The following is a 22759-nucleotide window of genomic DNA, read 5'->3' as shown; positions in this document are numbered from 1 at the left end:
CCATCCACTCCCAAAGGGAATCTACACTTTAATCAGATTTAAAGGTAGCCCCCATGTGTTTAACCTATGAGAGGGACAGGCCTTGCAACAGTGAAAAACGAATTTAGCAATATTTCACTGTCAGGACATATAAAACACATTACTATATGTCCTACCTTAACCATACACTGCACCCTGCCCTTGGGGCTACCTAGGGCCTATCTTAGGGGTGTCTGGCATATAAGAAAAGGGAAGGTTTAGGCTTGGCAAGTGGGTACACTTGCCAAGTCAAATTTACAGTTAAACTGCGCACACAGACACTGCAATGGCAGGTCTGAGACATGACTACAGAGCTACTTATGTGGGTGGCACAACCAGTGCTGCAGGCCCACTATTAGCATTTAATTTACAGGCCCTGGGCACCCCTAGTGGACTGAACTAGGGGCTTACTAATAAATAAAACATGCCAATCTTGGATAAACCAATTACATACACATTTTGTAAAGAAGCACTTGCACTTTAGCACTGGTTAGCAGTGGTAAAGTGCCCAAAGTAACAAAAACAGCAAAATCAGAGTCCAGCACACATCAACAACCTGGGAAACAGAGGCAAAAAGTTAAGGGAGACCATGCCAAGGATGAAAAGTCTAACAACAAGTGTACACATTACAAAATCATGAAATAATATATAATATATATAGTTTGGCTTTTCTTGCAACATGATTTGCTCAACTCTGCTGCATAATTAGACCCCCCCCTACTGGATAATTCCAATGGCCCTGGGCATAGGCCAGGTGCCACTTGGCCAACACTGAAGATTCTCCCACCTCACTACCAGTGCCAACAGAGTAGTGGTAGTGACGTCAGCGGTGACAGGGCCAATCATTTTCCGCAGCCCCACATGTGTTCCTGTCTGGCCACAAGAGTAGCTCCTCGTAGGCTGATTCAGCCATATATCCCAGAGCAGATCCTAGTCCAGCCTGAAATGGAAATAGCAATGCCTGAATCGCTTCAACTGAGAGCCAACTGTCTACAAATTACCTTCCTTAACTGAGGTAAAACTCTCATTTTTTTAAGTGTTTTTGTTACCACTTGGAACTCTTTTACTATAGAATATTAGATTATATCTCTGGATCAAGTGGCATTTATTAGGACCGATAAACATTAACTTACGATATTACAATTTACAACGATTAAATTATTATTAAAATTATATGATTGACGTTTACATTTTAATGTTTTAATGTGAACAAATAACTATTGCATATAATTTTCACATAGAAGAGGTGCTTCCTAGCAGGCAGTTGTACTTAAAGTAGACAAAGAAACCCTTTAATTTGAAATCACATCCCAGTAAAATATGATTCTTATTAGAGCAAGAAAATCTACTACTGGCTTTGAATTAATGTAGCCTGAAGTCATTGTTTAAAAACACTATGACGACTAACAGAAAAGACAAATAAAGAATAGAGAGAAAAAAAGCACTGACAAAGTTAAATGTTGTCTCACCAGCCCTGGCAGTGAAAGGTACTTATTTTTCGGGGCATTTGCACACGTCAAAAGCCAAATAAGGTTACTCACAGTGCAAGTGAGCCAATGGCTGAAGTGTGCAGACCCATTGCCAATGCTGTATGCTGTGTCCCCTAAAGCTGTCTCTAGGCCAAACCTAAAGGTTGGGCACAATAGACTTCAATTGTAGAATGAGAGATAGAATTATTGCACAAATTGCCTGTAGGAATGTTAAAATAGGCCCTGAATGCCCCTACAATATTTTTTTGCACACTAGTCGCAAGGCCATTCAATGTAGGTCCTGGAGGACTTGACACATTACATCTTCTCGGGATGACCATTGTGTACATGACTTCAATTCCCACTCATAGCATTTAAGTTTATCTTATGTAAATATCAAAAACCAATCTGCATGGACTCGGCCCTCCTGGACCTACTTTGGACATCTCTCCACTAGCACTTCGTGAAATATCCGCCCTGGTGCCTGGCACGGTGGAATCATCCATGCGTTTGCCACATATGCGCGGTTACTTGAAACTACTGGGGAGAGACACATACAGTTCCCTCCTCTTGCACACACGGTCCGGAGTGCTTCAGTTCTTGGTGCTCCTGGCAGTAAAGAGTGCCCAGTATGTACATTGCAGCAGCATACTGGTCTCTCTGGCAGGCCGCTGACTTTGCACATCATGCGCCCTTAAACAAGAGAAACGCTTATCTAAGAACGAGCATTACACAGGATATATCTTGCCATTTTTAGTTTACGCATGTATGTTTCCTAAAAATGACTTATTTTGTTACATTTAAACTCCGAAATATAGTGCCTCGGTTTTGAGAGTATACTACAGAAAACACTCGGTATTGGTATACATCTACTCACAGGCAGCCTATGAGTAAAGTCAAAAGTGCCAACATCGACCATCTGTGATCAGGAAAATATTAATCATGGCAAATTATAAGTGTTGGCACCGCGTGTAACCATTCTCCGCTCATCACACAGCCTGCTGTGAAGCATGATTCAAGTGTGTGATCATCCAGCACTTCTAAGAAACCAATCCCACTCAAGCAGCATGCGTCAGCATTTTAATGGTAGTCTAACAAAACATTTTATTACAACAAAAATGCAGAAGATGCTTGTAGTAAAATAAGATTAAGGCTGTGGCTTTCACTGTAGTTTTTTGTCCAAAGAGTAGAGCGTACTTTGACACATTATATAACCAAGGGGTCTGGCAGTGACAGAGAGTTGAGAAAATAGTTTGACTTTGAGTTGTGTAGCCTTGTCAAGGAGACACTGCATCAAGGAGGTACACCATCCGCGAGATACTCCACCAGGAAGATCTTATTTTTCTATAGTACACCGCTGCTTCAGCCATGAGAGCCAGCAGAGAACGAGGCAGCAATTTGGTCTCCCTCAACTTTCTCTCTGGAGATAGTGGAACAGGAATCCCTATATGTGGGTCTGTGGCCTTCCACATGAGGCCTGGGGAAGACTGACATACTTAGTGTTATACCCTACTTTTGCTGAGGTACCGAGTATCACTGAGTTGAGCAATACTATTTATTTAAAAAAGGCCCTCGTTACAAGTTGCAAATTATTTTGGGCAGGGAGACTAAGGGGGCTGAATCTCTACACCTACTGCACCACTGAGAGCGAGGCCACTGAGTCTGTGGAAATAAGTGTTCGGTAGAAACAGGCTGGTATTCGGTACAATGATAGCCCCTCACATCCCTCTCTCGCCCAAGCCTCAAAGCAGAGGATCGGCTACTATGGTGACAAGGGGCGATTCTAGGAGCAGTCCTCAACAGAATTATAGCAATTCCTCAAAGGACTCAAGGGGAGGAGATAGCAACATCTGCAGAGTCCTCTTATGTGCATCACCAGTAGCCTCAAGGGAGGGCCACTTGGGAAACAGACAGAAACCAGCACAACAATGGAAGGACCAGAAGGCGAATGAAAAAGGTCACCTGGGAGGTCAACTCCATACATAACAGAGGTGCCTGCTCCTGCAGTGAGAATGTGGTCAAGAGACTGGCTCTCTGTTCATGGCAGCGGTATTAAAAAGAAACATGCCACACCACCATTCCATGTTTGTTCAGAGCCCCCCAGCTGATATTTTCTCACAGCTATTATTTTTTCCAACAATTCGTTATTGTGTAAAGATCGTAATCAGGTGCATGACGATATTTTAGGGCCTAAAGCACAGGCCTACTAAACATTAATCTAAGCCTTTCCGCTTTTAAACTTATGAGTGCTCGTGTTATACGTTTTCTGTTGCTCACGTTATTAAGTGAGAGAACGGATTTTCCCACTCTTAGCAGCAGCTTGCTTAAATGCTATCTGTGGAGCTGCTCCGCAACTGGCCTTGTATAGTTCTGTGTCAGACGAACTAAACAGATACACAGTTGCAGCTTTCGGTCTATGTGCATCCTGAAATCTGGATAAAAGCATTGTTTCTCGTTCAGAACAGAGGAGCATGAGCAGACCCCACAGACTCACAGTCACTACAAATATTATTTCTAAGAAAAGGGAACAAAAGTTAGCCACTGTTCACTGAGAGGGGGCAAGCAGATGGACCAGCTGTTAGAGTGATGCTGAGAGGCGAATCTCCAACTTCAGACTTGTGACATAAAGGAACGCAATCTGTACTGCATAGATACCCTCTAAATTAAACTACGTGGTATTTCTGCTACTTGTAATTACAAATTAAAACAATTGAATTGGGATCTGTGATGAAATGCGATTACGGTGTTTTTGGGCTAACACTTCTATAAAGTTTGCGCAAAATCAGGTCCCTAATTTGCAGAGTTATGAATAATTATGACAATGGCTGTTACATTATTTGTGGGAGAATAACACATAATAAATATTAGTTTATTGTAACATGCCATTCCAGGTGCATGCTGGTTTCAAGGGTTGCAGCGGGGATGTATATTATTATGTGCAAACGAGAGATTCTCTAGCAGGTTTGTCTGACTGCTAACACCATTCCTCCCATGATCATAACTCCGTAGGACCCGATGTAATGGGCCTGAATAGCTGCTGTTGTAAGAAGGAAACAGCGGGAGATCCCTGGAATCCAACGAGTGGAAGGAGGTTAAGTAATCGGTAGGGCCTCTGCTGCTGGAGGGGAGATAGCGGTGTGCGGCGGAAGTGGGCACTTTAGGTTGTGGTGTGGCTAGCAGCCTTACTACTACCTGCGCTACCATTTGCTACCAGTTGCCACCGTAAAGTCACTGGCCCAAGTTATCATTTATCATTTTATAAAATAATGACGGAAAAAACTGAGCTCCGGTCGCTTGCTCCATGGAGGAGCTTGTGCGAAAACTAAATCTAATCCTCTTTGGAATAAAGACTCCTCAAACACGTTGTTGAAACGGAAAAGTCAGATTTTCACTCGTTGGTAAAACGAGAACGCCCCACAGGAGAATTCGGACTTGAATATGAGTTCATTTGGGGGGGGTCAACTAAATTGTCTAAACAGAAGGCTTGGAGAGGTTTGAGGGGAATAGGTCGTTGTCAAACCCAAAGACTGGGGTGACTACTCTGCCGAAGGGTGCTTTAGAGAATTGTGAGGGTATCTATAGCTCCCCTGCTATTGGCTGTTTTGCTCCCCCACCCCCATTTGAATTAGCCTCCTCTTCTCCTGTGATGGCGGTCAATTCCCATATAACACTCAGAGAGGATTTGTTGCAACAAATAGCTGCACAGGCCTGGGATCATGATTTTACCTTGCCAGACCTAGATCCAGAACTATATAAAAGATATAGGGCCAGATGTAGCAACCCGTTTGCGACTCGCAAACGGCGAAAATCGCCGTTTGCGACTCGCAAACGTGGGTTTGCTATGCAGAAATGCATTTTGCGAGTCGGATCCGACTCGCAAAATGCATTTCAGACTCGCTAATAGGAAGGGGTGTTCCCTTCCTATTAGCGACTCGCACTGGTATGCAATTCCATTTGCGGCCGCAAAAGCGGCCGCAAATGGACTCGCAGTTACCATCCACTTGAAGTGGATGGTAACCCAGTCGCAAACGGGAAGGGGTCCCTATGGGACCCCTTCCCCTTTGTGACTGGACCAGATATTAATTTTTCAGGGCAGGGAGTGGTCCAAGGGACCACTCCCTGCCCTGAAAAACCGAAACTAAAGGTTTCGGATTTTTTTAAAGTGCAGCTCGTTTTCCCTTAGGGAAAACGGGCTACACTTTAAAAAAAAAAAAAACCTGCTTTATTGACAAGCAGGTCGCTAACATGGAGGCCTGCTGACGTCAGCAGGCCTCCATGTTAGCGAGTGCCTATACTCGCAATGGGGCCGCAATTTGCGACCCACCTCATGAATATTCATGAGGTGGGTCATTGCGACCCCTTTGCGAGTTGCAGTCGGTGTCTGAGACACCGTACTGCATAGCAATTTGCGAGTTGCAAATTGCGAGTCGCAGGGACTCGCAATTTGCAAGTCGCAAATTGCTTTTTTCGTACATCTGGCCCATAGATATCAAGGCAAGGGAGAGATCTCGCAGCAAGTGGGGATTCCTCCTCAAGGCTGCAACTTTTTAGTAGTACTCCATCAAATTATCCTTCGTTGATATCTAACCTGTCTGTAACTCCAGACCTTGAAGTAAGCGGTATGCAATTTTGTCAGCTCAAGAAGTAGAGGTGTCAACTTCTCTACTGTGCTTGGAAAGACTTTTATCTTCAATTTTACAGTTATGAGAATAGTTTTTAGAGGATCAGACTGCATTTTTGACACCGTTACGGCAATATTAAAAGAATTGAATAATATCAAGAAGGATAAAGCTTTAGGCCTTGGGGAACCTATTGATTTGGAAGGGACTTCACTGCCGGGTAGAAAGACCCTCCATAAAGAAGTTTGTTGTCAAAATGATTTTGGCTCCCAGGCAGGAAAACCACAATGCAAGGAGCACATTACAAAAGCTTCCTGCTGGGATAGCCCATTTCATTCCATGTGATTTATTTTTGATAACTCCCCAATTGTAAAGAACCTGAGTGAAAATCCCCAAGCTGCTGAGCAGGACCTGTTTCTGATTTTTAACTCCCATCGCAAACAGGTGCCAAGTGACAGTCAATTACGTACATCCTTACATCAAGCCTGGGAAGTGGGAAAAAGTTCATAAAGGAAGGAAAAAACGTTGTTGTAGATTCTCCAAGAAAGGTCAAAGGAGACTACGCTTCAGAGAATTTACTGATACTTTACAAAGTGCTGAGGGTCCAATGCAAACACTTCCTTTAGTCTAAGTTGCATATGCTTCTATAAGTGTCCCTGCAAATGTACTGACTACAGGAACTATAGCAGCGAAGGAAGGAGATCATATGCTGCAACCTTCTTGTATAACAGAATCCAATGGCTGCCCCATTTTTAGATTCTGGCATAAAAAGATGTCATTTGGACTCAGAAGAGATAAAGGCCTTCATTATGACATTGGCGGTAAATCCCGCTTGCCGCCGCGGTGACGGCCACCAACATTCCGTTGCGGAGGCGAACATCCATCAGCCATATTATGACACACACACACCAAACTGACAGAACACTGCCACAAACACAAATCTGCCAGACCAAAGGTTAGTGTTAAACTGTTGGTATGAACACCCATACCGTTACGTCAACAAAACAACGCCCACCACATTATGACCCATGAATCACCACAGTGGACATTCAACGGCGGTAAACCATTGGCGGTACACACCGGTGCAGTCATAATGGCAACCCTAATACGAAACAACACAACATTGGCCAATACCAAAAACACACACCTGACACTAATACACTCATCACACCCACCCACCAGCAGCACTATAAAACACACAGACACATTACCCACAATCCTTTGCTAACACGAAAAGACTGCAATAGCTAGCCACGCAAATCACAAAGACACCTACACACACACAACACAACCACTCATTCACCCGTCACGCACCCCACCACATTACTCAACACCCTCTACACACCACACACCACACAACACCCATGTCCCCACAAAGGCACCCATGTTTCGCTGATAAGGAGTTGCGGGTCATGGTGGAGGAAATAGTCAGGGTAGAGCCACAGCTGTTTGGGGAACAGATCCAGCAGATCTCCATTGCCAGGAAGATGGAGCTATGGTGGAGAATTGTGGACCGGGTGAACGCCGTGGGACAGCATCCACAAACAAGGGACGACATCAGGAAGAGGTGGAACGACCTACAGGGGAAGGTACGTTCCATAGCAGCAAGGCACCAGCTAGCTATTCAGAAGACTGGTCGGCGGTCCCCCACCTCCTCCCTCACAGCTGACATCATGGGAGGAGCAAGTCTTGGCAATCCTGAATCCTGAGGGACTCACTGGAGTTGCCGGAGGACTGGACACTGGTGAGTCAATATTTACTACCTACCCCCCCCCCATACCTGCATGCCACCACCACCTCTCAACCGGGCACCCATCACTCCACTCCATCCCACACAGTGCACCACCATAATTAACTAACTTAAAGGCCAAGTCCTGCATGCCATACCCACTGCATGCACATCCCTCCCAGCTCTGCATGTACACCCACCACCAATGCATGCACAGCATGGAGAACTAACAATCCCACAATACATCACTAGACACGAAGAAAGGTGGCAGGGCAAGAGCAACAATATAGGTGAAGCTAGGGATGCAGAATATGTCACAGACATGTAGCATAATACACCACTTACATACCCACAGGTGCCCCAGCCAATCTCAGAGGCGAGGAGGTGCCACAGCTACCCAGTCCCCCACTAGAAAATGCCCTTAGTGATGACAGCAACTCTGGACTTCTGGATCTGGATGAACTCCCTGGCCCATCAGGGACCATTGGTCAGTCAGATACCACAGCCCACACCCAGTCCATCCACAAAGCCTCCCCCCTCAGTATCCAACACCGCAGCAGCCACCAACTTCCCCAGACCTCTGTCCCCAGGACAATCAGCAGTGTGCCCACCTGTACAGGGACCGCAGTCCACACCTCACAGGCAAGACAATGAGGATTCTAGGGTCAGTGCCAGTGGGCACACCGTTCAGGGGACACAGGTACAGGGGGCCAGGGACACTCAGAGGACAGTTGTGCACTAGGGGGAGGACAGGCCCAGGGAACCGACTGTCCAGGTGGCACTCACTATTGTCATGGGGGCTTACCAACAATCTTAGGCCAAGAGGGGTCAGGTGATATGCATCATGCAGGAGTACCAGCTGCTACAGGAGGAACACCACCAGGAGATCAAGAAAGAATCGTAGGCCCTCAACACCACCAGGGTCTCCATAGCAGGGGTGCTGGGTGATATGGCCAACACCATAAGGGAGTACACATCACAACAGCGGGCCCCTTCCACTAGCCAGTCAACTGACCAGCCCTCCACATCTGCTGCAGCTAGTAGACAGGAGGCTCTGCCACAGGACCCACAGGCCACCAGCACCCCTACCCTGCAGAAGGTGAATCACACAGCAAACGTTCCCTTCAACCCAGACAGACACCAGAGACACTTGCCAAGACCAAGACCACCACCAGGAAATGAGCCCCTCCTGAATGCCCCCCTTGTGTTCCACTGTGTTGCCTTGTCCACTTTGAACTGTCATGGCTCCCCTTTCTATGGCCCCTTGGACACTGGAACTGTGCTACAAACAGACTGGACCACTACACTGGACTTTCCTCTACCATCACCCCATTCCATTGCACCATTCCCTCATAATTTGCACTTCAATAAACACCCTTGAACACAACTGGAGTATTAGTGCTTTATCTGACAGAAATGTGCAATATATTGAACTGTATCATCCTGTGCAATTGTCCATAACTTTGTGATTCCATCCTTCAAATGGCATGTAGCAATTTGTAGTCATCACATCAGTACACAGTTGTAACCACACCAACAACTGTAAAATGGGAAGGCATAGGTGACAGTCAGTTGGGATGCTAAGGAAGTGACTGCCATCATGCTACAGTCACACAGAAAAATAATTTATTAGAGGAATGGTCAGTTCTACTGTCTTACCTGTGTGTCATTGGAAGTACTTCTGTATAATTGATGTCCTGTTGTCCACATCCTCTTCCTCCTCATCCTCACTGTCCTCAGGGTCTACTGCTGCCACAAGAGCATTTTCACCCTCCTCCTCCTGCAGATAGGGCACATGTCGCCAGATGCCCAGGTTGTGCAACATGCAGCATACAACAACTATCTGGCAGACCTTCTTCGGGGAGTAGCAGAGGGATCCACCTGTCAGATGGAGGCACCTGAACCTAGCCTACAGGAGACCGATGGTCCTTTCAATAATCCTCCTTGTACGCCCATGAGCATCATCAGACCTATTCTCAGCCCCTGTCCTCGGATTCCCTACAGGGGTCAAGAACCAGGATAGATTTGGGTAGTCAGAGTCACCTGCAAAAAGTGAGGGACAAACATTAGCCTTGCACCATGGAATGGGGGATGACTCCTGAAGGCATACACTGACATACATTGGGTGGGGATTCAGGCTTACCTATAAGCCACACTCTGTGCCTCTGTAGTTGTGCCATCAGTTGTGGCATTCTGCTTTTCCTCGGGATGAAGGCGTCATGCACCGACCCAGGATACTTAGCAGTGACATGGGAGATGTACTGCTCAGCAAGGCACACCATCTGGACATTGAGTGAGTGGAAACTCTTCCTATTCCTGAACACCTGTTCATTGGCCTGGGGGGTTCAAACCTATATGTGTTCCGTCAATGGCCTAAATAACATTTGGAATATGTCCCATTGCATAGAATCCAGCCTTCACAGTGGCCAAATCTTCTACTTGGGGGAAAGCGATGTAGCTGCACATGTGTTTGAGCAAGACAGCCAAAACCCTTGCCAGCAATATTGAGAAAATTGGCTGTGACCGTCCTGCAGCCAAGCCTACTGTCACTTGGAAAGAGCCTGTTGCCAGGAAATGGAGCACTTATAGGACCTGCACACGAGGGGGGATCACAGTGGGATGATGGATAAGAGATATCATATCAGGATCCAATTGAGCCCACAGCTCTGTATTGGGCCCTGTCCAGTCTATAGGTGAGTATTATGTGCCTGTCCTCCAGTGTAGCCAAGTCCACAAGGGGTCTGTACACGGGGGCTTGCCTCCTCCTCCTATTCATCCGCAGTGGTAGGTACCTAAGGGACAGAAGAGTGAGAAGGGAGTGACAAAAAGAAAAATGGATCCACCACTTCAGTGTACATAGAGCATGTATGTAACTGGACACTGTAATTGGCTATGCATGTACAATCAACAGCAATGATGCAGTTTTCATTCTAAAATTGTGTACCAGCACTATCACATGGCAACCGCCTGTCCTGTATGTAGGGACAGGTGGAAGTGATCTCACTGGCATTTGGCGTCATGGCGGAAGGCGGTCTGCACCGCCGTGCAATTCCTCTTTGGCAAACCTGGGGCTCTATGGAGTACAATATCCAATGAAAATCACCGCCGCGGATGTGACCGCCATTTCTGTCTATAACCTCACTTGATTCCTGGTTTTCCACAGGACAACACCTCTACTGCGTGTGCTGCTGTGACCTGTGTCTGGAACCTGCCATGGCCCGTGCGACAGGTGAAAGGGCCCCTGCTTTCACTTTGGAGGAGTTAGAGCACCTGGTGGATGGGGTGCTACCCCTGTATGGACAGCTGTATGGGCCTCCAGACCAACAGGTGAGTACACCATGCACAGCATGTGACAAGGCTGCATGGAGATATGTGTGTGTGCTGGCAGTGTGTCATTTGGGTGGGGGGTATGGCTGGTGGTAGTGTACTTGAGGGCTCTCGATGATGTGTGTGACATTTGAGGGGCAAATTATGTCTGAACACCAAATGTGTGACAGGCTGGATATTCGGATTCATGGTGTCCCTCTGTTTGTGTTTACCTGCAGGTCAGCGCCCCTCAGAAGAAGGGCTTGTGGGGTGCCATCACCAAGGAGGTGTGGACCTGGGGGTTTACAGCTGGAGGAGCACCCACTGCAGGAAATGGTGGGAGGACCTGAGACGCTGGGCCTGGAAGACCGCAGAGGCCCAGCTGGGGACAGCCTCCCAACGAGGAAGGGGTGCCCATTAGAAACTGGCCCCCCTTGACAGCCTGCATACTGGTGGTGGCCTAGCCAGAGCTGGATGGGTACTTGAGGTTACACGGCAGCCACAAGGGAGTAAATTTAGTGTGTGGCATCTTCCTTTCTTGCCTGGCATGGGATTCTGGTGGTCGGTTTTACTCAGTGGATACCCCTTTCTGCCAGCTCATACATTGCTGTGTGGTCCAGCTCAGGGTTATCGGGTGAATAGCAAAATATGGATGGCTATCTAGGTGGCTTTCCATGTCAGACAGGGCTTAGTAGGTCCCAGGAGGGGTCCAGATGGCAGTGTTTGGCTCTTATCCTGCTGTGGTACCTAGCCAATGGTATGCCAGTGCGGTGCATACTTCTCAAGCTCGGTCCCTGTGTGTGATGGTGATGTGTATGCCATTTGTGGTGTTGGTGGTGTAATTGACCCAGTGCTTTCTTTCTCCCCCTTCTATTTCTTCTGTCATCCCGTCCATGTGTGCATTAGCATCATTTGGTGAAGGAGCAGGAGTACCGGTGAGTGAGGGAGCTGCAGCCCATGAGACCCAGGAGGCAGAGTCCACCGATGCCGAGGGGACCAGTGGGAATGGAGGGTGAGGGGAGCACCACAGCAGGGACAGGAAGTGACAACACTGACTCTGAAACCTCCTCCGATGTGAGCTCACTGGTGGTGGCGGACACCTCTGGAACCACCCCAGCTACAGGTACAGCCACCACTCCCCCAGTAGCCCCCCCACTGAGTAGCCTGTGCCCACTCACCCAGGGACGTGGGCATCTCCTTCACCCCAGGCAACTCAGGCCCTGCCCCAGTGAGCCTTGCTGCCCTCAGTGAGGAGGCTATTGATCTCCTGAGATCTATCGCTGTAGGGCAGTGTAGGAGGCTGGCCTCGCTTATAGTGGGTACCTTGTGGTACTAACACCTTGTGCCAGGTCCAGTTATCCCTTATTAGTGGAATAGAGGTGTTCTAGCAGCTTAGGCTGATAGAGGTAGCTATAGCAGAGCAACTTAGGCTGAACTAGGAGACATGCAAAGCTCCTACTATACCACTTATATCATATAACACTATATCAATACTCAGAGTTACTAAAAATAAGGGTACTTTATTTTAGTGACAATATGGCAAAAGTATCTCAGAGGATACCCTCCCTTAGGAGGTAAGTAATATACACACATTATATGTACACAAACCAAAAACAGGTAAGTAACAGTTTGAAAAGTAGTGCAAACAATGTAGAATCACAATAGAATGCAATAGGTAGAAATAGGCCTAGGGGCAACACAAACCATATACTCCAAAAGTGGAATGCGAACCACGAATGGACCCCAGGCTTATGGTAGGTTTTAGAGGGTTGCTGGGACTGTTAGAAAACACTAAGGGTGTCCAAGATACCGAACCCCAGGATGCTGAAAAGTAGGAGTAAAGTTACCCTACTACCCCAGAAAGACAGTAAAGTCGAGATAGAGTATTCTGCAAGGACAACAACTGCCAGAAAAACACTGAAGATGGATTCCTGGACCTAAGGACCTGTAAAGGAAGGGGACCAAGTCCAAGAGTCACGCAAAAGGGCTGCCTCTGGGTGGAAGAAGCCAAAGATTCTGCAACAACGGAAGGTGCCAGGAAGTTCTCCTTTGGTCAGAAGATGTCCTACGGCATGCTGGAGGATGCAGAGTTGTTTCCACGCAGAAAGACAGCAAACAAGCCTTGCTAGCTGCAAGGATTGAGGATTTTGGGTGCTGCTGGGGTCCAGGAAGGACCAGGAGGTCGCCCCTTAAAGGAGGGGACAGAGGGGGCACTCAGCAACTCAGAGAGCCCCCGCAGAAGCAGGCAGCACCCGCAGAAGTACCTGAACAGGCACTTAGAAGATCTGAGGACAGCGGTCGACTCAGAGTCACAAAGGAGGGTCCCACAACGTCACAGTCCAACTCAGCGAGTTGGGCAATTCAGGACGGAGTGCTTGGGACCTGGGCTAGGCTGTGCACAAAGGAAGTCTTGGAAAAGTGCACAGAATCCCGAGAAGCTGCAGTTCACGCAGTACACAGGATTACTGTCTGGCGTGGGGAGGCAAGGACTTACCTCCACCAAATTTGGACAGAAGGGCCACTGGACTGTGGGAGACACTTGGACCCAGCCCCTGTGTTCCAGGGACCACACTCGTCAGGATGAGAGGGGACCCAGAGGACCGGTGATGCAGAAGTTTGGTGCCTGCATTAGCAGGGGGAAGATTCCGTCGACCCACAGGAGATTTCTTCTTGACTTCCAGTGCAGGGTGAAGGCAGACAGCCTTCAGAGCATGCACCACCAGGAAACAGTCGAGAAAGGCAGCAGGATTAGGAGCTACAATGTTTCTGGTAGTCTTCTTGCTACTTTGTTGCGGTTTTACAGGCGTCCTGGAGCAGTCAGCGGTCGATCCTTGGCAGAAGTCGAAGAGGGAAGTGCAGAGGAATTCTGGTGAGCTCTTGCATTAGTTATTTGAGGAATAGCCCAGAGGAGAGACCGTAAATAGCCCACAGAGGAGGACTGGCTACTGAGAAAGGTAAGCACCTATCAGGAGGGGTCTCTGATGTCACCTGCTGGCACTGGCCACTCAGAGCTGTCCATTGTGCCATCACACTTCGCATCCAAGATGGCAGAGCTCTGGGACACACTGGAGGAGCTCTGGGCACCTCCCCTGGGAGGTGCTGGTCAGGGGAGTGGTCACTCCCCTTTCCTTTGTCCAGTTTCGCGCCAGAGCAGGGCTTCGGGATCCCTGAACCCGTGTAGACTGGCTTATGCAGAGAGGGCACTATCTGTGCCCATCAAAGCATTTCCAGAGGCTGGGGGAAGCTACTCCTCCCCAGCCCTTCAACCTATTTCCAAACACCCTCTCTCAGAGGAAATTCTTTGTTCTGCCTTCCTGGGACCAGGCTGCCCAGGCCCCAGGGGGGCAGAAACCTGTCTGAGGGGTTGGCAGCAGCAGTAGCCGCAGTGGAGACCCCAGAAAGCAAGTTTGTCAGTACCCGGGTTCTGTGCTAGAGACCCGGGGATGCATGGAATTGTCCCCCCAATACCAGAATGGTATTGGGGGGACAATTCCATGATCCTAGACATGTTATATGGCCATGTTCAGAGTTATCATGGTGACACTACATATAGGTATTGACCTATATGTAGTGCACGCGTGTAATGGTGTCCCCGCACTAACAAAGTCCGGGGAATTTGCCCTAAACAATGTGGAAGTACCTTGGCTAGTGCCAGGGTGCCCACACACTAAGTAACTTTGCACCTAACCTTCACCAAGTGAGGGTTAGACATATAGGTGACTTATAAGTTACTTAAGTGCAGTGTAAAATGGCTGTGAAATAACGTGGACGTTATTTCACTCAGGCTGCAGTGGCAGGCCTGTGTAAGAATTGTCTGAGCTCCCTGTGGGTGGCAAAAGAAATGCTGCAGCTCATAGGGATCTCCTGGAACACCAATACCCTGGGTACCTAGGTACCATATACTAGGGAATTATAAGGGTGTTCCAGTGTGCCAATGAGAATTGGTAAAATTAGTCACTAGCCTGCAGTGACAATTTTAAAAGCAGAGAGAGAATAAACACTGAGGTTCTGGTTAGCAGAGCCTCAGTGATACAGTTAGGCACCACACAGGGAACACATATAGGTCACAAACCTATGAGCACTGGGGTCCTGGCTAGCAGGATCCCAGTGACACATATCAAACACACTGACAAAATAGGGTTTCCACTATGAGCACTGGGCCCTGGCTCGCAAGATCCCAGTGAGACAGTAAAAACACCCTGACATATACTAACAAACAGGCCAAAAGTGGGGGTAAAAAGGCTAGAAAGATGCTACCTTCCTACAGGCAGTCAACCATAGGGAATGCTATGCAGGGGCTGGCATCCCAGATGCTGCAATGCCATACCTTTCTGAAAGGGTATTCATGGTGGCTTGGTGGCCTTACAGAGATCGTTTCAGGCTCTGGCCTCCTGCCTGATGGTAGCCAGTGTCCCTGGTCCTACCGTCCCCAACCAACTACCACTTCCCAGTCCCAGTCCCCTCAACCCCAACCAATCCGATGCACACATACAGACAAGCATGCACACAAAACAGCACACAAGAGTGGCACAGACAAACACAGGCACCAAACTTCAAGCCACATCCACTCACACAAACAACAGACAGATGCACAAACAACAACATCCACTGCCTCCACTGTCTCCCCCTCCTCTGCCTCCTCCTCCTCCATCACACTCACATCCGCACTCACACCTGCATGCACTGTATCAACAGTCCCAGACTCTGCCACCTGTACACCCTTGCCCACTGTTGGACTTTTTTGCTTATGCAGGGTCATCCCCAATCTTTTTGCCTCCTGCCTCCTATTTTTTCTGATCTGTTGCTGTTGGCTTTTGAACTCTGAGCACTTTACCACTGCTAACGAGTGCTAAAGTGCATATGCTCTCTGTGTAAATTGTATGGTTGATTGGTTTATCCATGATTGGCATATTTGATTTACTAGTAAGTCCCTAGTAAGGTGCCCTAGAGGGGCCAGGGCCTGTAAATCAAATGATACTAGTGGGCCTGCAGCACTGGTTGTGCCACCCACATAAGTAGCTCTGTAATCATGTCTCAGACCTGCCACTGCAGTGTCTGTGTGTGCAGTTTTAACTGTAAATTTGACTTGGCAAGTGTACCCACTTACCAGGCCCAAACCTTCCCTTTTCTTACATGTAAGGCACCCCTAATGTAGGCCCTAGGTAGCCCCAAGGGCAGGGTGCAGTGTATGGTTAAGGTAGGACATAGAGTAATGTGTTGTATATGTCCTGACAGTGAAATATTGCTAAATTTGTTTTTCACTGTTGCAAGGCCTGTCCCTCTCATAGGTTAACATGGGGGCTACCTTTAAACATGATTAAAGTGTAGATTCCCTTTGGGAGTGGATGGACATGTGGAGTTTGTGGTCTCTAATCTCACTATTTAAAAATACATCTTTTAGTAGAGTTGATTTTAAGATTCTGCGTTTGAAAATGCCACTTTTAGAAAGTGAACATTTTCTTGCTTATACCATTTCTGTGACTCTGCCTGTTTGTGGATTCCCTGTCTCGGTCATTTTGACAGTTGGGCTGGTTGCACCTCACACTAGACAGTGACACAAAAGGAGCTGGGGTGTAATCTGCATTTCCTGATGAGCCATCTGTGCTAGGAGGGAGGGGAGAAGTGGTCACTTACACCTGAAAGGGCTGTGCCTGTCCTCACACAATGCAGTCTCTGACCCCCTGGTGAGTGTCTGGGGCCTGGCCTGGGCAAGGCAGGATTTCACATTCAAAAGAGACTTTACTTTGAAATAGGCCTACTTCAAAGGAGAAATTGGGTATAAGAAGGGAACCCAAAACCACAGACTTTAGGAACACTTCTGGAAACAAGAGGAACCTCTGCCTGGAGAAGAGCTGAAGAGCTGAGGAAGAAGAGCTGCCCTGCCTGTGACTGTCGTTTGTGGAGCTATCCTGCAGTTGGTGCTTCTGCCAGAGTAAGAGGGCAGAGACTGGACTCTGTGTGCCTTCCATCTTGTGAAGAAATCTCCAAGGGATTGATTTAGAGCTTGGCTCCTATTGTTTGAAGTCTCAGGGACAGCAAAGACTTCTCTCTGCCAGCACCTGGAGTCTCTGGAGAGACTCCTGCTCTGACAAGTGGTGCCCTATCCAGTCCCTGGGCCCTTGCAAGGAAAGCTGGTGGAAATTCAAGGAAATCAACTTCGGACGACTTCGGACCGACGCTGCTGCTGTATCCGGTGACGCCGCCTGCAACCGACTCCGTGATCTTCGCTGGAACGCGATGACCTTCACAGGCCCGACACTGCTGCAGCCCCGCTGAAGTCCGCGACTCTGTGGAAGTCGGCGCACCACGTCGTGACCGATGCCGCTCGAAGTGCGCAGATTTAACGTTTCGCACAGATGCCACGATCCCCGACTTGGTGCATCGACTTGTTTTCACTCTTCACCATAGGTACTGTACTTGGGGTTCTACACGACTCCATGTCCGGCGCCGCTGGTGTCGGCTTGTTGGGAACGACTCTGTCACGACGCCGTGTTAACACCTCATCGAAGCATTTTGTGTTTCTAAGCGCTATTTTTGAGTTTAATCTTTAAAAATTCATAACTTGACTTGTGTATGTCGGATTTTTGTCGTTTTGGTCTTGTTTTGTTTAGATAAATATTTCCTATTTATCTAAACTGGTGTTGTGTCATTTTGTAGTGTTTTCATTAAGTTACTGTGTGTGTTGGTACAAATACTTTACACCTAGCACTCTGAAGTTAATCCTACTGCTCTGCCCAGCTACAAAGGGGGTAAGCAGGGGTTAGCTGAGGGTGATTCTCTGTTACCCTGACTAGAGTTACCCCCTGCTTGAACAGGGGGTAACCTGACTGTCAACCAAAGACCCCATTTCTAACACCCACAGACACCACAAGAGCAGACCGGCAGACATTCACCCCACACACCACATGTGCAGTCACCACCACCATCACCACCTCATGCAGCACACCCACCTCACTTGCAGACACCACCACAACGTCCATCCACATGTCCTGTTTGTCCTCTCTCACCCTGTCTGCCCCCTCCAAAGAAACACAAATGCTCACACTCAGACCCCCAACAGCCATCCACCTTACACACGCACACTGTCCACACACCTGCACCCAAGTTCAGCACACCTACTAATCCTACGACCACTCCCTCTACCTCCACTCCCATTCCTCCTCCCACATCCCGCCCCAATGTCCCTAAGAAGGTTTTCCTTGCCCGTCCTGCCCGTAAGAGCAAGGTCCCAACAACCCAGCACAGCATCTCAGCCAACCAGTCTGCCACTGCTCCCACCCAAAAATCTGCTGCTGGCACTAAGGGGCCCCTTAGTGGGATGGCAGCCACTCCTAGCAAGGACACACCTCCACCTCAAAAACTGAAGTCTAGGGTGGTGAAACCTAAGAGACAGAGGATGGGGTCAGTGGAGGCATCTCCTAAACCTGGAGGTGACATGACAAAGGCCTAGGGGACCCCTCACAGGAATGAACCCAAGGATCCCAATCCACCACCTGAGGGCAAGGATCCCTATCCACCACCTGAGGGCAAGAACCCCTATCCACCACCTGAGGACAAGGATCCCCATCCACCTACTGAGGGCAAGGATCCCCCTCCACCACCAGAGGCCATGTAGCCCCCCCTCTAGAGACTGTGGCCTAGGACTCCCCTCCTGGGACAGCGGGCAAGGAGCCCCCTCCAGAACCAGTGGGCATGATACCCACTCCAGAGACTGTGGCCAAAGACTCTCCTCCAGGGACAGTGGGCAAGGAGCCCCCTCCAGAATCAGTGGGCAAGGTGCCCCTCCAGAACCAGTGGGCAAGGAGCCCCCTCTAGAACTAGTAGGCATGATACCCGCTCCAGCGGAGGTGCCCCCTCCAACCCTCACCCCTTCCTCCTGAGGTGCCTGACCATTTCCAACATGATGCCCCTGGAAAGTGGAGTTTGGATGATAGTCAGGAGTCAAGTTGGGGCTTGGATGAGGCCATGTGGCCATGTAGCCTTTTGGGCCCATATTTATACTTTTTGACGCAAAACTGCACCAACGCAGTTTTGCGTCAAAAAAATTAGCGCCGGCTAACGCCATTCTGAAGCGGCATGCGGGCGCCGTATTTATTGAATGACGTTAGCCGGCGTTAACCGCCGGCGCCGTCTGGTGTGCGTTAAAAAAAACGACGTACACCAGGCAGCGCCGGCGTAGGGGGATATGGGGCTTGGACGTCAAGAAATGGGGCAAGTCAGGTTGAGGCAAACCAGATTTGCGCCATTTTATTTCACTCCCAACCCCCATAGAAATGACTCCTGTCTTAGCAAAGACAGGAGTCATGCCCCCGTGCCCAATGGCCATGCCCAGGGGACTTCTGTCTCCTGGGCATGGTCATTGGGCATAGTGGCATGTAGGGGGGCACAAACCAGGCCCCCCATGCCACAAAAAAAACAAAAACAAAAACACTTACCTGAACTTACCTTAATGTCCCTGGGATGGGTCCCTCCAGCCTTGGGTGTCCTCTGGGGGTGGGCAAGGGTGACAGGGGGTGTCCCTGGGGGCATGGGAGGGCACCTCTGGGCTCCTTCAGAGCCCACAGGTCCCTTAACGCCTGCCTTTTGCAGGCGCTAAAAAACGGCGCAAAAGCGGCCGTACGTCATTTATTTTGACCCGCCCACTCCCGGGCGTGATTTTTGCCCGGGAGTATAAATCCGACGCACATGCCTCGGAGTCGATTTTTTAGACGGGAACGCCTACCTTGCATATAATTAACGCAAAGTAGGTGTCCACGCTAAAAAATGACGCTAACTCCATGGACTTTGGCGCTAGACGTGTCTAACGCCAAAGTATAAATATGGAGTTAGCTTTGCGTCGAAATTGCGTAAAAAAAAACGACTCAATTCCGTCGCAAACGGAGTATAAATATGCCCCCTTGTACTTTGGCTGGCCATTGGCCCAATCTGTACATTGACGTGTATATAGTTATTTATTTATTCATTATGGTGGCTGTTGGCAGCACATTACAGTGGTTGTACTACAGGTATGTGTCCTTGCATTGTTTGTTCCTGGGTCCTGTAACTATCGATCTACTGTGAAGCTGGTTGTGTGTGAGTGTATGGTGTGTGTTGTGCGTGTGTGTGTGTCACTCTCCTTTTCCTTCCTCCCTCCCTTGTGTGCTAGGCAGCTGTACTCACCGTCCTCATCTTCGTTGCCGTTGGTGCTCCAGGAGGCCATGGCGTGTAGAGCATCGGGAAGACTTGGAGTTCCAGTTCCATGGTGGCCGCAGAGTCCTCTGTGTCCTTGAAGGTGAGTCTTTCGTTTTCTGTAATGTGTTTCCGCCAGGTTTTTGATGGCATTGCTACCGCCCCAGAAATCCTGGCAGTTTGCTACATCATAATATGGTGGGCGGTACCTTGGCTTCCGCCTGACTGAAGGTGGCTGTCGCAATGGTTGGTGGTGTTAACACCCTGGCAGTTGGTGTGGTACATTGGCTGTCTATGGGAGGTCTCACAGCCATGGTCATAATTTGGCGGTAATTACTGCCACTTTAACAGTGGCGGTCAGTACACCGCAATGTCATAATGAGGGCCAAAGTTTGTAGGGTGCAATGTGGGCACGCCTACCTATACCTGACCATGGTAAGTGGAAGGTTCCATAACTGGGGACAGCTGTATTGGCCTTTGTCAGTAATCTGGGGTATGGTCATTTGGGAGGTGTGATATGGGTTTGTGATAAGGCTTTAGCTGATGACACATTGAACAAATCTGTTTGGCTAGTTGGGTAGACAAATAATAACAGGTCCCTATTGTAGTCTGTAGGTTGCTTGTTGTTCACACCTATGCTGAAGCATTAAATTGTGAAGCAGTACTGCATTGTGTGATAATTGGCATGTTGTCAAACTATGTGCTGGAAAGTGCACTAAATGGGAATGGGAGTGTGTCCATTTGTTTAATTGTATATATATTTGACCCAGATTTAACAGTACATGTGAGAAGGAACTTAACCAATTTGGAACATATGTGAATATCATGTTCATGTAACATTTTTCACAGTTGACTGTCCAAATATAGCAAAGACATGACTGTCAAACATGATATGTGGTTTAGTTGTGTTTATTTACTAGTGCACAGGTAAATTAAAGGAATGGGATCAAATCATAAAGTGTAAACAGAGAAGGGTTCAATCATGGTGGATGTAATCATCAGGGTAGCTGCTACAACATTTGGAGTCTCAAGTCCAGTGTCCTTGAGCCAATTGAAAATGGAGAGTGGTCGTAGAGCAGTCAATAGGGTGTATCTGTGACACACAAAGGGAACCAAGGAGTAGAGGGTCACTTCCTGGCAGTGGTTGAAGTCTTGGCATCTGCTCCTCCTGGATGTTTTGGTGGATGTCCACGTTTGCGGTGGATGTCCACGTTTGCGGTGGATGGGGAGGGGGATCTTCATCTACAAAAGCAGGGGTGTCTGAGGCATGTCCTCCCCCTTGCAGAGCCTCCATTCCACAGGCAGCATAAATACAGAAGGGCCTGTTGTAACATTGCCAATGGCAGGGGTCTGCTGTTGTGGACATAACCTGCTCAGGGTGGTATTGATGTCTCTCGACGCCCCTGTTAGGGAGGCCATGTTGGCATTGTGGGCCTTCCACTTTTGTATGACTTCCTGGTTGTTGTCCCTCTGCAGCTGCTTTATCTCCCCAAACATGGCAAGTACCTGGCTCATCACGCCTTGGGACTGTTGTTAGGCTCCTAAGTCTTGGGAGGTGGTGTCCTGCACATTTGTATCCCTAGCAGCCTCAATCCACTGGCCAACACCATTCCTCCCATGCACCCTACCCCTCGTGCCTGTGCCCTTGGCACAGTTTGCCCACTCCCACTTGTGCCAGGTGCTTCATTGTCTGGGTTCTCTAGTGGTGACTCCGGTACCTGTACTGGGGGGGTGGAGGTGCATGATGGTATTAATTTTCCTTGGGACACAGATTTGAGGGCAAATGGTCGCCTGTGATGTACAAGCAACAGGCCTGGGAGGAGTCGATGTGTGCAGGGTGAGGCTGACAGTCGTAGACTGACCAGGTATTCCAGGTGGGCCAGAGTCATCCTCATTGTCCTCACATCCAGTGGTGTTAGCCTCAATGAGGGCTTCATCCAGGGGGGAAGTGTCTGTCTCAGGTGTCCTCTCCATGTTCACAATGGGTAGGTGACCTGTTAAAGAAGTAGAGCAGACTGTTACAGATTGTAATGCAACATGTGGTATCAAATCTTGACATGTAGATATGTTTTGAGCCATGTACAGAAAGGATTTGCTTGATCCCCTGATATGACAATGACACCTGCTTCACATGTGGGGTATAGCTTTCTGAGATACAGGGAATTACTATATCGTACGCCTTGCTACAGGATATCAGGTAAGCTTGGCAGTTGGAGGTCTGTTCATAGACTCATTTATATTGTCCAGGTTACCTCCCAGTTAGTAATCGTTCGGGGGGGGCATGATGGTATTAATTGCCCTTGGGACACAGATTTGAGGGCAAATGGTTGCCTGTGATGTACAAGCAACAGGGCTGGGAGGAGTCAATGTGGGCAGGGTGAGGCTGACAGTTGTAGACTGACCAGGTACTCCAGATGGGCCAGAGACATCCTCATTATTCTCACATCCAG

Source organism: Pleurodeles waltl, chromosome 2_2, assembly GCF_031143425.1.
Source record: "Pleurodeles waltl isolate 20211129_DDA chromosome 2_2, aPleWal1.hap1.20221129, whole genome shotgun sequence".
Taxonomy (NCBI): Eukaryota; Metazoa; Chordata; class Amphibia; order Caudata; family Salamandridae; genus Pleurodeles; species Pleurodeles waltl.
This window is presented reverse-complemented; position numbering follows the sequence as displayed.